A 16,673-nucleotide genomic window follows, 5' to 3' on the forward strand; every position below is an offset into this window, starting at 1 on the left:
GTTTGGCTTGCAGAGTGGACTCATAAGGCAAGCCCTCCAAGTGTCCCTATTTTCCAGGGATGTCCCTGATTTAGGGAAGCCATCCCAGTTTCTTATTTAGTCCCGGAATGTCCCACTTTTCCTTAGGATGTCCCTATTTTCACTGGAGAAAAGTTAGAGGGTATGGAGTTATCTGCCCTCCCAGCCATCTGAAGGCAATCCTGTATAGGGAAGTGGTTTTTTTTTTAAAAAAAATGTTTACTGTTTCTTATGTTTTCTTATGTTTTTATATATGTTGGAAGCTGCCCAGAGTAGAGTATAAATAGTAAAATTATCATTATGGAATGGGATGTCCCTATTTTCATTGGAGAAATGTTGGAGGGTATGATAAGGTACTCAGAGAAGCAATGGAGATGAGATCAGAGCTCTTTAAAAAATATGAAGAAGTGGTGAGGAAGTAAGGGGGGAGGAAGTAGGGTGGGGAGGAAGTTAACGATGGGAATTGGAAAGATGGCAAGAGAGAGAAAGGAAGAGAAAGAAGGTTGTACCTTCTTTCCTTGACCACTGTCTGAAAAGCAGGGAGGAGGTCAAAAGAATAGACTTTTCTCAGCTATGGCAAGGCTTTAGCAAAAAGAAAAAAGGAAAAAAGAAAGAAAAGCACCCAGGCCCATAATTCTAGGGAAAGCCAGGCTGCATTTATCACAGCAAGACCCTTTTCTGTAATCTCCTGGAGATATAAAAACCAGCATTTAACAATGCATTCCAACTTAGGCAGATTCTCTGCCAGTATCATGTTCTGGTGAAGGCTTGTTCAATTTAGAAATCCAAAACTAGTTCTATGTTTGGATGATGTAGTGGGGCCCCCTAGAATGGTCATTTCCAGAAGAAAATGCAATTGCCTTTTCCTGCTGAAAAAATGAGGGGAGTCTATGCTTTTAGGTGTATTTTTAAACCATTAGTCATGACGTGGCACATAGCAATCAGCAAATGTCACCATTAGGCGCTTTTTAAGGGAGTTTAACATTGTTAACTGCAAAAAGGTTGTCTGAACATACTAGCTAAGAACATTCAGTAGTGGTATTCCTTTTTTATACAACACTGTTATGTCTAGTAGTAGTAGTAGTAGTGTAGTACGTTGCTTGCTATCTAAAGGTCTCCAAGAGACTTATAACACATTTAAAAATATTAACATACACTGTACCATTAAGAAGCATACAAGATGCCAACCATTCATTAACATATATACTATGTTTCATTTTTATCAGAAGCTGATGAAAGAGAAACAAATGTTTTGCTATCTAAATGAAAAATAAAGTATTTTGTTAATCACAGTAACACACACACACACAGAGAGACAGAGAGAGAGATTTACATAAACACACTCACAAAACACTCAAAATCATCATTATAAGCTTCATATGTAGAACAAAATTTGTCACTTAACATTAATTGCTTCATTTTACTTTTTTGGTTTGAAGTATAGTTTCTAAAAACCACCACCACCACCCCACCCACACAGCTAAGCAGAAATTGCAAGTTTAGACTATTCTATTAAGACTCGTTAATTTGGAATTTCTGGTACAGAATGAGGGAAAATAGGACATAATTTCACCAATTTTTTGACCTGCACTTTATTTGGTGTTGTGGGAAAGCTTTTAAAAAAGAAATTAGCATGCACTTTAGTTTTTCTTTGGATTCCTGCCCAAAGTATATCGGTAAATATATGGAAAACCTCTTAAAATGGAGCTTACTTTCCCCCCATAGTCATTATTATATAAAACTTACTGCTTCCTATGCAGAATTTTTCAAGCAATATTTTAAATACATATCCCAGGAGGCAATTCACAGGCATACTGGTAAAATTTCATGTAAGTGATCTGCATTAACAATATTTCAATCTCTATTGACATATAATAGTTTGACATGATGTTTTGCAAAGGATATATTCACACTGATTTCAACAACATGTAGTATTTCAAGGTTTTATTTTCCAAATATCTTCAGGCATCTTCATTTCATTTTCCTTTTGCTTCAAGGGTCTGTCAAGGTATATTTCAGTGCATCTCAAGGCACCATCAAAGCACAACATGTATTGAAATTTAGGGGCCTGGAAGCAAACTAGTTGATCACAGCTGCTCTACATTGCATGGAGTATGAGATGGTCTTGCGAGTATTCTTTTCTTGTCATCTGCAAAATATTTGAATAATATTAAAGGATATGGTGAACAGATTATATAGTTCATTAGAAAAAACTATGATCCGACAGCAAAGTAAACTAGCCAAAAAGAAAAAGAAAAAAAGAGTACAGATTGTATCTAATACAGTTGTAGAGGGCCAGAAGCATTGAGCTCGGAATAATGCTCAGTAATACAAATAATTGTTACAGGCGTTGTGTCAAATTCTTAAAGGTGCTTATCATTTATGTTGTCATAGAATGGCAAATAGGTAAACATTAAAAAGAAAGTGTGAGTAAATATCCTTAAAGCTGATGAATGGGAAAAGATTAGGTTTTTTTTTGGGGGGGGGAATCTTTTTACATTCAAATGCTGTTCGTTTTTATTACCCCAAACTACCATTTATATAGCCTCTTTCTTCATATATTTGGAAAAATAAAATATTCTCATAAATCATTGCAGATTTGTTTCTGTAACACTGCTTATAAAATAATGTATCTAATGTCAGGTAATACACTTATTAAAATTGAAGTACTAGACCTTTAAACTAGGTATACACTTGAACTAGTTGGGTCACTTATAGTGGCACTGGTCAAGATGGCTGATATATGTCTAACACTTTTCGCAAGACTGGAGATCCCTTAGAGTGCAGTCTTCTGATCAGCTATGCATATAAATATCTCCTTGCATGTGATAGTCAAGCATGCATAACTGACTACAAGCTTATAGCCATAATTTCAGCTGTATGTCATGTTACAAGTGCAGAAGAAATGTCTTCAATATACACTTTTTCTCTTCTTTTTTAAAGGATGTTAACATTTAATTAGAACAATAAAGTGTAATAGTGAAGTAAAAGAATAAGCATATAAAATTACAATAGTTGAAGGGGGTGTGTTTGTGTGTGTATTCTGTGTTCAGGATATTCATTTAGTAGAGAACACACAGTTCACCTGTGAGGTAGAGCTTCTGTGTGGGAGTCGTGATGCATATTTAATGCATGACTTAAAAAGAAAGGCAGGTTCGGTGACTTGTGAGCAATCTTAGAAAAGTATGTTTCATGCCAATTCTGATGAGGAAATCTTATAGGAAATATATTTTCTCTCTCCCCACCCCCATTAGACAATGTGTCATATTTCACAGCAGAACCCTTCACATTTTCATATTAAGTGATTAATTGTTGTATAGTCTTTATTGTATTTTTATTGCACTTTCTGATTCAAACGAACTAAAAAAAACCATTCAACCTCCCATTCCTTCCAAGTATATGAACCCATTAAACTGGGGGCAATCTATGACATAGCTCAGTTCATGATTCTTGGACCACCCTCAAGTAAAGAGAGAAGAGGGTTCAACTGCTCATGATTTTCCTTCTCCTCCCATACTCATCTTCTAGTACCCAACTGAGCTCCAAGAGAATCCTGTCAGGCATTGTGCCTTGCAGTCTTAAATGCTTTCCCACCTGATGCCCACTTTATGTTTACTGCTCCCCTGTTTCTTTATAGTCCCTGCCTTCCAGATTCAAGACAACAAAATTCCATTATCTAGCAATAGGGCTCTGACATGATGTAGCATAGCATGCTTTTTCCTTCTGGTTTCCATACAAATATGACTGTCAAATAGATATCAATAAACAATCACAATAGTTTTTTTGGAGTAACAATGAATGCACTGATCAATGTGTTTTTCCAATCAGCTAGGTTTATTTTGCATTCTCTTAGCTCCTTTGTCATGGTTAGAATCTTTCACAACTCCTGTGTTCAAGATTATTGTGTAGTTTAATCCTTTTAATGCATTTTGGACTATCTGAAGCAACTTTCTTTAAAAAAATTAAGGCCTTATCATAATAAAATACTATAAAAATGAGCTAATCTAAATGAAAACAGAAACAGAAAAAGGAAATACAAAGTCCTCTCTTAAAGGTAGAGCCAGACCCAAAAACCTCAAATTTATTGATTTTCCTTTCCACACAAAAAGTCTAAAAGGGGTTCTCTAGTTATTCACCTTTGTTCACACAAGAATCTCTCCACTGTGGTCATATGTTAAAATAATATTCCATAGTTATTTATTTATCGTATATTCATAAATTCACACCCAGTTCCATACCTTCCAATCCAATTTCTAATGTTATTTGTTGTGATTTTCTAATCCTTTTTAATTTCCACTTCTTTCATTTTTTTTCCGAGAGAAGCTTCAGAGGTTTGGCAGCTTTTTTCTCTGAATTCACTCTAAATTGTACACATAATCCTTTCTCTCCCAATTATATCTCTGCTAGCTCAGGATGTCTCTTGATTTCTGCATCCATGGTTTCATTCCACTCCTCCAACATCTTAAGTCCACCATTTGGCTGTTTCATTTCTCTAGACCTGTGTCAATGTCTTCTCCATTGCATCATCTACTACCTCCAACTTTACCATTTCACTCTAATGTTCTGGCAATCCTTTATTGAAATTGTTCCCCAAAGCTTCTGTGACTTCTTTAATTCCATCTTCAAGTTCATCCTTCTCTAGCCCATTTCATCAGTTCAGCTCTGATCTCTTTTAATTGCTCATTCAATAATTGCTGTAAAATGCCAACAGTCAATGGGGTGTCCAACAATTTATTTGCCATACGGAATGATCTTGTTAATAGCCCTGTCTCCACCTTAAGATCTTCACATCTCTTCCTTAAGAGCTTCAGACTCCCATATCAATCTTAAGGTATGCACAGCATTCCTTATCAAGCGGCATTCCTTTCCCACAGTGACATGGAAAATGTACTTTCAATTTGAAGTCAGCACTTTTCGTTGAAAAAACAAAAAGTTAAAAGTAAAGTAAAGTAAAGATCTCTAACAACAATAACAGCCCTTGGACATTTAAAACTTTGCAAACAATTAAAACATGCTTTTCTTTTGCTTTCAGTCTTTTAATGATAATATCTTTTTAAGATAGAAGTTACCTTACACTCCATATACCCCTGTAATGAACTCTGTCAATGAGCTGTTGACAGAAGATGTTTAGTTTGCCATGCTCCTCCCCTGGAAGCCTATCTGAAGCAACTTCCTGAAGATTATACTGTTTTGTACTATAGGGGGTGGAGTAGGGCTGAAATAAGAACCATATTTCTTCAACAGACATAAGTGATGTTCAGTGTGCTTTAGTGTACTTAACTAAAAATATTCTGCCAGAAGGTAGTGACCCACAGGCAGCTGAGCACTATGAAAGCTATAATTTTTAAATAAAGACCCCTTGCTATGTGGATCTGCTCTGATGTGTAAAGGTTCTCATGCTAGCACAGATTCTGCCAGAGTTTGCATTATTATCTTTAGGGTTTTGTTTTAGGAGATAATTTTTATAAAATCAGTGTTGTAATGCAGGAGTTGCATACTGACAACAACCAGTTCTCTCTTTCAAAAAGTCCCAGAGGCATAGCTATAGAGAGGGAAGTTGGAGGAAGGCACATCAGATTTGAGTGGGGGGGAGTACATGATGGTTTTCTGGATAGCACTGAAAATAGCCAGGTTCTTCTTGGAAGAGAAGGGCTATGCTACCATTTAAAATTCTCCATTGCAGACAACTATAGCAACTTTAAAACGGGATTCCATATTTGTGGTGAGGTGGGGTGGATTGGCTGCTTTAAACCCCCCTCCCCACTTAGCTTACTGCTAAATGTAGTACAGTACGGGTGGCGCTGTGGTCTAAACCACAGAGCCTAGGGCTTGCCGATTAGAAGGTCGGCGGTTTGAATCCCCACGATGGGCTGAGCTCCCGTTGCTCAGGTCCCAGCTCCTGCCCACCTAGCAGTTCAAAATCACGTCAAAGTGCTTCAGTGGAAAGGTAAACGGCGTTTCCATGCGCTGCTCTGGTTCGCCAGAAGCGGCTTGGTCATGCTGGCCACATGACCCGGAAGCTGTCTGCGGACAAACGCCGGCTCCCTCGGCCAGTAAAGCGAGATGAGCGCCGCAACCCCAGAGTCATCCGCGACTCAACCTAATGGTCAGGGGTACCTATATCTTTACCTTACTTTTAAAAAACATGGAAAATATAAGATCAATAAAGCCTTTGGTTTAAGGGAGGTTTTATGCTTCTTTTAAATTCACTCATGCTCCAAAAAAAGCATGGGAAATCATACATTATGGCACATTGCCTTAAATTGCACCCTGTAAGCAGTAAGGACATTGTACTGTTGTACAGATCTTGAAAGAAATAAAAGTTGAACAAATGGATCGTTCACATGGATCCAGGTATTTGTAAATTAAACATCAAACAATTGCACAAACCAATCATCTGTATGATTCAAGACCTTATGGCTTGAAAGGTAGGATTAGATAATCCTTGTGATCCCTTCTAATTCTAGAGTTGTATGTATGTGGGATTTCCTGGCCCCTCAGCATTTGCCTCCTAAGATGGCTGTCTCACTCTAAGAATGCCTGGTTGCTGGCTGCTGTTAAGTCTGGCAATCTGCTGAGATGATAGTGCACACTGCTTGCATACATTGCAAAGGAATAGACAACAAATCAGGCCGTTGGTCCATCTAGCTCAATATTGTTCACACTGACTAGCAGCAGGTCTCCAGAATTTCGGACAGGACATTCCCAGCCTGGGATCTTCTGTGGGTAAGGCAGGTTCTCTACCTGAGCTACGGGCCTCCCCCATTCACAGATGCAATGAGGGCCAAGCAACATTTATACATCTGAGCCACAAAATCTGTCTTTAGTTTCTATTTCATAGTCATAGAGCTGGAAGGATCCACAAAGCTCATTTAACCTCTAAAACCTGCTACAATGCAGGAATCTTTTGCCTAATGTTGGGCTCGAACCCACAACCCTGAGATGAAGAGTCTCATTCTCTACTGACTGAGCTCTTTCCTAGCCATTATGTTTAAATTTCACAGTTGATTATTCACTGCAGCTGATGAGGTAAATAATTAAATTTGCTGTGTAACAAGCACTATTTTACCAGCAGCAAGCAGAATTTATGCCACTATTTGGGCTATCAGTGATCCAACTTATGGATGATATTCCCATGACTTTTAAAAAGAGCACCAAAAGCATGGAGTTTTAAAGTAGACATATTAAGCAATAAATAGTAGCACTGAAAAATCAATTTAAAAAACCATAGGTAGTTCTTATGCCTAATTTAATTAAGTCTGTATCATGTATAAAACTGCATTTACAAGTCAAGTTATAGCTAGTTGTTCTTATTGAAATGTAGCTCTCGTATACCCTGTGAAAACACAGTGACACACAACTAGCTATAAAAAATGAAATATTCCAACATATCCAATATATCTGTGAATAAATGAGATGTGCAGAAGTAAAAGGGGAAAAAACAACTTAGAGTTGTCGAAAGAATTACATGAGAATAATAGAAGGGTGGTTTTCCCCCCATTTTATTGATTATTCCCAGAACTTTAAGTTTCACAGTTAGATTGACAACTGAGTTATTTGCCCATCCCTAGTGACTGACAATAGATAATGGAAAGGCTTTTACCATGATATAACAGCACAGAATAATTTCTAATTTACTACTGTAGTTCTCATCAAAAGTACCTCAGCAAAAACACTAGATTTATCACTTCAATTACTGGAATTTCACATTTAGTTTAAAGAGACATGTTTCTATAATGTGACAGGCTTTACACATTCTGAACTTGTTCAGACATTTCGGCTATCAGAATAATCAGGCACAGATATAAATGAAAGCAATTGTTTTAGTTTTATAACTTTCAGTTCTTTCTGCTTGGCAGTGAATGAAACAGAGCCTAAATTCAGGGTCTTTGCCAAATGAGGCATATTTTCAGACCAATTTTTTCTTTCTTTTTAGATATCATGTTCCCAATATTTTATATGAGAACTAATAATATACCATTGATTCAATGATTACAAATCATCATGCATTCTCAGCTGCATTTGTCCAGAAGTTGTGGCTGATATCCAAAACTTTTAAATAATCAAATCTGATCAATTAGCAGTAGTGTTCATAGAGGACAAGAGCAGCCTGCGACAAAATGTTGCCATATGGGGCATTCATATTCAGAGTTCAGCCCAGCCAGCCATACCATGTTCCAGCATGCTGCATTCTACCCCCAAAGCAGCCAGTGGTCCTGGCCACTGAGCATGCTCAGTCCTTATCTTGTTGGGGGCAAAGGATCTACTTATCTTGGAGTTCCCCTGAGCCTCGTCATAACTCCGTCTTCTGTGCTGATGGTGCCATTTTGGCTACATATGGATCCATTCTTGGAAAATGAGTTCACTATGAGTAGATTGTATTATCTTACTGAGGGCTGGTAACATCTGAACTTGGAGCTAAAACCTCTTAACCCGGAGAGCTGATGTGTCACTTCGGTGCTTTGCTTCTGGTTAAAATGCAACTGTTTATCTCATTACTGTGTTCTTTGACCACACAAGCCTCATCGACTTCCACTCATTTTCCTTCCCATTGCATTTTCAACAGAAATTCATTGCCAATATTTTTGTTCTTCTCTGTCCCATTTTCCCTGTTCCCCTTCTGTTTATTTTCTTCCCTGTTCCCCTTCTGTTTATTTTCTTTCCTCCTTGCTTGTGCATCACCTTTGCATCCTTCCCTCTCTTCAAGGGCAACAAAAACAAATTATCTCTTTCTATACTCAAGACAGCCCCCACTGTGAGGTAGGCTACACTTCAGTGATAGTGATTTGATCTGAAGGCAATATTAGCATAGCACCAACAAATCTAGGTTCCTCTAACTTTTAGCCCTAAACCTTTGTACCGTCTAAACAGTTAGAATTGTGGCATTACTATGATTCAGATCCAAGTGCCAAGACTGAATAAGATTTTTCTTAGTTCATCATCCAACGTATGTGAGGTGCTTTGATTGAAGCCCAGGTGTAAATAGCATCTGCTTTTTTACTTCGGCAAACTGGTTGGCCAAAGGTAAATAAGCAGTTTTCTTATTGAAGGTCTATGAAGTCAGTTAACATAGGGGTTGCATGATCCCTGTCTCAGATCACAGAATCAGAGAACTGGAAGGGACCCTGAGGATCTAGTCCAACGCCCTGCAATGTACCTTTATAGCTTGTGTCCTGTTACTCCAGTCTAGATTGACATTAATCCTCAGAATGTCCCAGTTATGACAATAATAATAATAATAATAATAATAATAATAATAATAATAATAATTTATTATTTATACCCCACCCATCTGACCAGGTTTCCCCCAGCCACTCTGGGCGGCTTCCAACAAAATATTAAAATACAGAAATCCATCAAACATTAAAAGCTTCCCTAAACAGGGCTGCCTTAAGATGCCTTCTAAAGGTCTGGTAATTGTTGTTCTCTTTGACCTCTGGTGGGAGGGTATTCCACAGGGTGGTTACCACTACCGAGAAGGCCCTCTGCCTGGTTCCCTGTAACTTGGCTTCTCGTAGCGAGGGAACCGCCAGAAGGCCCTTGGTGCTGGACCTCAGTGTCCGGGCAGAATGATGGGGGTGGAGACGCTCCTTCAAGTATACTGGACCGAGGCCGTTTAGGGACCTTCACCGCCTTCACTGGTTTTGATTTAAAAGAGAGGTAGAGCTGGGTATCATCCGCATACTGATGAACACCCAGCCCAAACCCCCTGATGATCTCTCCCAGCGGCTGCATGTAGATGTTAAAAAGCCTGGGGGAGAGGACAGAACCCTGAGGCACCCCACAAGTGAGAGCCCAGGGGTCTGAACACTCATCCCCCACCACCACTTTCTGAACACGGCCCAGGAGGAAGGAGCGGAAACACTGTATGATAGTGCCCCCAGCTCCCAAGCCCTCTAAGGATGTTATGGTCGATGGTGTCAAAAGCCGCTGAGAGATCCAGCAGGACTAGGAAACAGCTCTCACCTTTGTCCCTAGCCTGCCGGAGATCATCAACCAGTGCGACCAAGGCAGTTTCAGTCCCATGATGAGGCCTGAATCCCGACTGGAAGGGATCCAAATGGTCCGCTTCTTCCAGGCGTGCCTGGAGTTGTTCAGCAACCACTCGCTCAATCACCTTGCCCATGACTACTCTTTTTATGTATTTTATTTTTAGCGTTCACATTATTTTCTGATTCTGATAGTTACTTTCCAGAAGCAGACAAATCCATGTGACGGTGTTTTGCACCTCTTTCCTCTCCCTGCCCCCAGGTGGCAGAGAGCATAGCTGCCAAGTTTTCCCTTTTCTCGCGAGGAAGCCTATTCAGCATAAGGGAAAATCCCTTTTAAAAAGGGATAACTTGGCAGCTATGGGCAGAGAGACATACAATCTGAAGCTTGGGAACAAACTTGGAAGTATCACAACATTGTTTGAGTAGGCAGGCTACAGGCTACATTAAGACACTGTAAAATATGTTATGTCTGGGTATTGGCAACATAGGCAAATTAACTGCACCTATGTTTCCTTTTGCTTTATACGTTGGTGTTTTTAAAACCATTTTACATGTCAGTTTTTTCTGTGCTGTTTTGTCAGGCTACCATAATATGACTCGGAGATTCTTAGAAACTTTAGTATTTCCTTAGTGCTCGCCAGTGGCAAGTCCAACCTCTTTTTTTAGTTAACCAACAATAGTGAAAAAACTTTAGAGGGGGGAAGCTTATGGGCCAGGGGAAGTCCACATAGAATGATGACTGCTTGTTGGGAAGGGATGTGAAACTGGGGCAGAGATGAGGAATGGAGTAAAGTATCTTGGAAGATGGTATCACAGTATCTGACTTGAAGCTTGAACAGGAGTATTTTGCTGTATTCTGCAGTTTATCTTTTCAGGCCATCACTTTTGTTTATTATGACTAAAAACACATTTTGCTTGATTTTATGTGAACAGCATTCCAAAACATTGACTGTAGTGGGACTTATTGTAAGTGTGTTTTTTAAAAACCACATGAGTGGGTCTGGAGCCTGTGTACAGGATGAGGGCTCTAAAATATGACCTTAAATCTTAGTAGGCCAGGTGTTGGGAATTTGATGAACTGCAACTTTCCAGCAAGCATGGAAAATCATCATTCCCAGCAAGCATAGGAGGATGGGAATCATAGAATTATAGAGTTGGAAGGGACCTGGAGAATCACCCTAGGAGTTGTAGTTCAGCAACATCTAGCTCACCCAAGGCTCCCCATGCCTACTGGAGGCTTATATTGCAAACCTAATCACCTACTCAGAAGGAAATCCTATTGAATGCAGCAATGCTTACTTCCAGATAAGTGGGTTTTAGGGTTGCGGCTTTAACCCCTTGGAGCATGGGTAATTGATTAAAGCAGCAATATATGCAAAGGCTTTACCAGGTCAAAGTGTTGACACTAGACAAGTTTATGGTTGAGTAGACAGAGGTTAGTTCCATGCTAGTAATCCAAGCAAAATGGGTGAAGTTTGGTATTGAAGGTGGCATGACTGGAAAGAAGGGTGAGATTAAGCAGAACCAGAGAGTAAGAGTGGGTGAAGATTGGGATAAAAGATTGGGGTGCTTTTTGTCACAGGCTTCTTGCAGGAATATAAGGTTATGTCATAGGAGCAGCGATAGATGATGACCATTCAGCAAAACATAGGGGAAACAAGGGTAATTCAAAGGCTAATGAGGCACCTTGGCTTGAAGAGGCACAGGGATCAGGACAAGATATAGAGTTTGTTACGGAGCAAAGCTCCCAGAAAGACCCTGGGAGATGAGACTCCCTGAAGCCAAAGACCCTGACAACTCTGCAGCCATTAGCTTCATTTAATGGCTGTTGCTATGGAAATTTGGAATTTATATTATCATAGGTAAAATAAATCAAAATTAAAAGTTTGGGATAAGGAAGCATGCTTTGAAGGCATACTTTCAAACAGTTGCGTCTGACAGACATGCACTGCAGCAGGTGTTAGGAAATCATGGGATAAAACTGACTGAAGTATTTTGAGAAAACTGTGATAATGTCAATGGCAAAATTTATTTTACCAAGTGCAGATGTAAGACATCAAGTTCTCATACTGATGGCAGAATTAACAAAAAAACACCATCTGCTTCAATAATTATCTGGAAATACTCATATTCTTGGATTTGTTTTAATACCACTTAGTTTCCAGCTTTATTTTATCTGTGTTTGTACACCAACTAGACTAGATTTTGCAAAATGAAGACTCATTCCATCTGATCATTTAAAAATGTGTTTTTGCATGAATAATGAATCTTTGAATTGTTACTAAACAAGCAAATTATTTGCGTATGTGTCACATCGGTTATCAAGTTTGCACATGTGACAGCTTCAACAGCCGTCATGTAAAATGCATAGAGCTTGTAACCATATGTTTTTGCTTGACAAAAAGCTGAAACTCAAGATCAATTTTCAATATGGAATGCACAAATTAACACTTTAAAATGTACCACAATATGTACAGCTTGGCAAAATCTGTAGAAATAGCACGTTTCTAGATATTAACTGATATCTTTGGATTCGACCTTAAGGTATTCAATCATTTTGATTAAAAGACTGATTTCTCATAAAACCACAGTCTGTTGGAGGCGCAAAACCAATGACATTTGAGCATTCATATATTTTCATAAACTTTGAACAATGTCAGTGAGACACCTCTTCAATCTTGGCCACACAACAGCAGGGTATTCAATCTTTCTTTAGCTTAAGACAGAAAATTTGAATATCAGCATAGGGTTATTAATGTGACAGTTCACATAGTGTGAACCATGTTGATTCTTGGGAAGCAGATCTGTCGAATATATAGTGTATGTGCTTTGCTCTTATACTTTAAGGAGGGAAAAATCAACCAGAGATCCTAAACTCCCTTTCAAAATGAAAATGATGCCCCATAATTCTTTATGTGTAAAACATAAAAAGAGCTGGCATCAGGTTGCCAGTGCCACAAGTATTGTTTTCATACTATTTTTATTGCTTGTTCATACTCTTTATACTGACTATTAAAAGTCATAAAATATGCGTTGCAAATTTCATTGTGCATTATTAGCCTTTTTTTCTTGTATGATTTCCTTAATAAACAGCCTCATTAAAAATGACTGAGCTGTAAAAATTAACTACTTGACACTGTGTGTGTGTGTGTGTGTGTGTGTGTTTTCTGGTGCTGTTTCTGCTTGAATTTAAAGGTGCAGATTAGTAAAAAGACAACTTTTCCCATGGATTTTCCTTCACATTTGTTCTGGGCTAGTATAATCAATTTTGTATATATTACATCATGTTGCAAGTGATATGCAATGTTGGTTGGTGTGTGTGTGTTTTAAAAAATACCAAAAAAAATTCCTTCAGTAGCACCTTAAAGACCAACTAAGTTTATATTTTGGTATGAGCTTTCGTGTGCAAGCACACTTCTTCAGATACACTAGAAACAGAAGTGTCAGACCCTATATATGTACAGAGGGTGGTGGGGGTGGGTGGGAATGAGTGATGGGCTGATGGGAGTGGTATATATATATAGGGTCTGACACTTCTGTTTCTAGAGTATCTGAAGAAGTGTGCTTGCACACGAAAGCTCATACCAAAATATAAACTTGGTTGGTCTTTAAGGTGCTACTGAAGGAATTTTTTTATTTTGCTTCGACTCAGACCAACACGGCTACCTACCTGTAACTTAAAAAATACCCTCACTGAATGAGAACCTCCTCTCTCTCTCTCTCTCTCTCTCTCTCTCTCTCTCTCTCTCTCTCTCTCTCTCACACACACACACACACACACACACACACACACACCTGATAACATTCATTAGGATTTTTCTTTTTCTGTTGTTCCCTGAGCAGCTTGGGAGAAACCAGATGGGCTGTAAGGGGAAGATGAGCAATTCTGTCCTGCCCAAACAGCAAATGTGACAACACATTGTTTAGTAAGACGACAGTGAGGTGCATGTGTTAATATGTTATAAAGCACCCACAGATGTCTCTTAAATTTTCACAAATGTAACCCTGCCAAGTTAAGAAACAACACAATAACTATCACTGTGATAGTAGGAAGCTTCATTGTTGTCATTTTGTAAGGGTGAGCTACCAGCAGCTACAGCTGTTGAAAACAATATGGTTTGCTTAACTCTTTGTCCTATAAACTCAGTTAGATTAACATTGTAACTAAACCAGAGGATTTATTTTTTGTAACACTTAATACATTTTACACTGCCTCTTATTTTAGTAAGGATTCACTTTTAAAACAGCTGATTTGAACATTGTTACCCATAGATGATAAACTTTCCAGAACAAAACATTATTAATGGTTTAACAGCAGACTGTAACACTACACAATAGCTACTTTATCAACAAATGAAACTCTTACGAGCAATAAACAAATCCAGAAATTAGCATTGGATTAAGGGATTTTGTCCCAAATGTGTCATTAGGATCTTTTGCAAAATAATAATAATATATGAACTGTGGCCGGCATTCCAAAACTGCATGACCAGTTCCCTGGACCCAAGGGCCTGATAATTTATTTCTCAAAATGCAGGCCCTTATGCCATTTAGCAAATCATTTTTAAAACGGAGGATACTTTTAAAAACAGATTGTGATATATAGCATGGACTGTCTACTGTTAAAGCAAAAAGTAGTGACAACTCCCATTGGCCAGTTACAAGCCATTGGGCACACCTAAAGTAGTGTTCTGGATTCTAGCTTTGTTATGGTCATACCAGAATAAGGGCATGATGCTCACACTAAGCAAGTCTGGGTCTGGTCAGTGCCTGGCTGGCTGGCTAGCTAGAATTTCATATACGGTATGCTGTCCAGGTTTCCATGCTGGAAGAAAGGTGGGCTAATTTCCAGAGGGGAAGTCATTTGCACCATAAAGACTAACAAATTTATTGTGGCACAAGCTTGCATGGACTGTATTTTCCTTCATTAGGTGCATTACATTTTATCCTCTGTTGCAGATACATGTATACCCATATGTGTAAGTATACAGTCTGCTGTACAGCTCCATATTAGAACACTGACTTCCTAACACAGAGGTGGCCAACCATTTTCGACTAGTGGGCACAGTTTGAATGTTGAGAGGGTGCTGGGGGCACCAGTCACAAAATGACTGCCATGAAGCAGGTGTGGTGTAACATAAATTGGCTGCCACGGGGAGCATGGCATAACACAGAATTAGAGAGACAACCACTCCCAGCAACCTTGCACTTGCCATGGGAAGTCAACTACAGGGGTACCTCAACTTACGAACGACTTGACAACTGAATTTTTCGACTTACGAATGGGGCAAATGGCCACATGCTTACGAATTTCTCGATATTCGAACGGAAACCGTGGCGGTTTTAGATAGGGTTTTTTCGACTTGTGAATTCTTAGATGGGGTTGCATTGACTTACAAATTTTCCCGTTTCCAATTCATTCCTATGGGAAATCACGTTTCCAATGGCGCTTTTCGACTTACAATTTTTTCAACCTACGAAGGTGGCTTCGGAACGGATTAAATTCATAAGTCGAGGCACCACTGTATGTCCTGCTGCTCCAGATTATGGAGATCAAGCACACACACACACTGTTTCTGTCTAATACAGTGGTACCTCTGGTTAAGAACTTAATTCATTCCGGAAGTCCATTCTTAACCTGAAACTGTTCTTAACCTGAAGCACCACTTTAGCTACGGTAATGGGGCCTACTGTTGCCGCCATGTCACCAGAGCATGATTTCTGTTCTTATCCTGAAGCTAAGTTTTTAACCTGAGGTACTATTTCTGCATTAGCGGAGTTTGTAACCTGAAGTGTTTGTAACCTGAAGCATTTGTAACCCAAGGTACCACTGTAACAACCTTTATGGGTGCCAAAACCCCAGTGGGTGCCGGGTTGGTGACCATTGTCCTAGTGCCTTGAAATTGTTGAAGACTGTCATTCAGTATTTTTTCACGTCTGTCATTCAGTATTTTTTCATGTCCAAAGGAGTGTGGGCTTAGGTCTTCTACTGTGTTGATCTGAAAAAGAAAGCCCTTGCTTCTCATTATACGGCATATGTATGTACCTATAAATGTACTGGTATTCCTTCCAGTAGCACCTCAGAGACCAACTAAGTTTGTCACAGACACAGGTGGCACTGTGGGTTAAACCACAGAGCCTAGGGCTTGCTGATCAGAAGGTCGGCGGTTCAAATCCCTGCAACGGGGTGAGCTCCCATTACTCGGTCCACCTCCTGCCAACCTTGCAGTTCAAAAGCACGTCAAAGTGCAAGTAGATAAATAGGTACCGCTCCAAGCGGGAAGGTAAACGGCGTTTCCATGCACTGCTCTGGTTCGCCAGAAACGACTTAGTCATGGTGGCCACATGACCTGGAAGCTGTACACCGGCTCCCTCAGCCAATAACGTGAGATGAGCGCCGCAACCCCAGAGTCGGTCACTACTGGACCTAATGGTCAAGGGTCCCTTTACCTTTAACTTTGTCATTGGTATGCGCTTTCGTGTGCATGCACACTTCAGATACCTTTCCGTGCATGCACACGAAAGCTCATACCAATGACAAATTTAGTTGGTCTCTAAGGTGCTACTGTAAATTTTAAATTTTGTTTTGACTACGGCAGACCAACACGGTTACCAACCTGTAACTATAAATGTATTGCTATTAAACATGTTGCATGCATATGG

General features: G+C 39.3%; 1 protein-coding gene and 1 long non-coding RNA gene across 7 annotated transcripts in view; one reads left to right on the forward strand and one right to left on the reverse strand.

The window, feature by feature from the left end:
- ZNF407 (zinc finger protein 407) overlaps nt 1-16,673 on the forward strand; it is a 355,130-nt gene that overhangs the window by 297,996 nt on the left and 40,461 nt on the right. The window lies entirely within an intron of this gene.
- The window catches only part of LOC118090244 (uncharacterized), a 123,675-nt gene continuing 108,544 nt past the window's right edge, over nt 1,543-16,673 (reverse strand). The window contains exon 6 of the long non-coding RNA XR_004693225.2: nt 1,543-2,167. This is a non-coding gene — a long non-coding RNA (uncharacterized LOC118090244). The remainder of the gene's footprint in view (nt 2,168-16,673) is intronic.

Source organism: Zootoca vivipara, chromosome 8, assembly GCF_963506605.1.
Source record: "Zootoca vivipara chromosome 8, rZooViv1.1, whole genome shotgun sequence".
In the NCBI taxonomy this organism is placed as follows: Eukaryota; Metazoa; Chordata; class Lepidosauria; order Squamata; family Lacertidae; genus Zootoca; species Zootoca vivipara.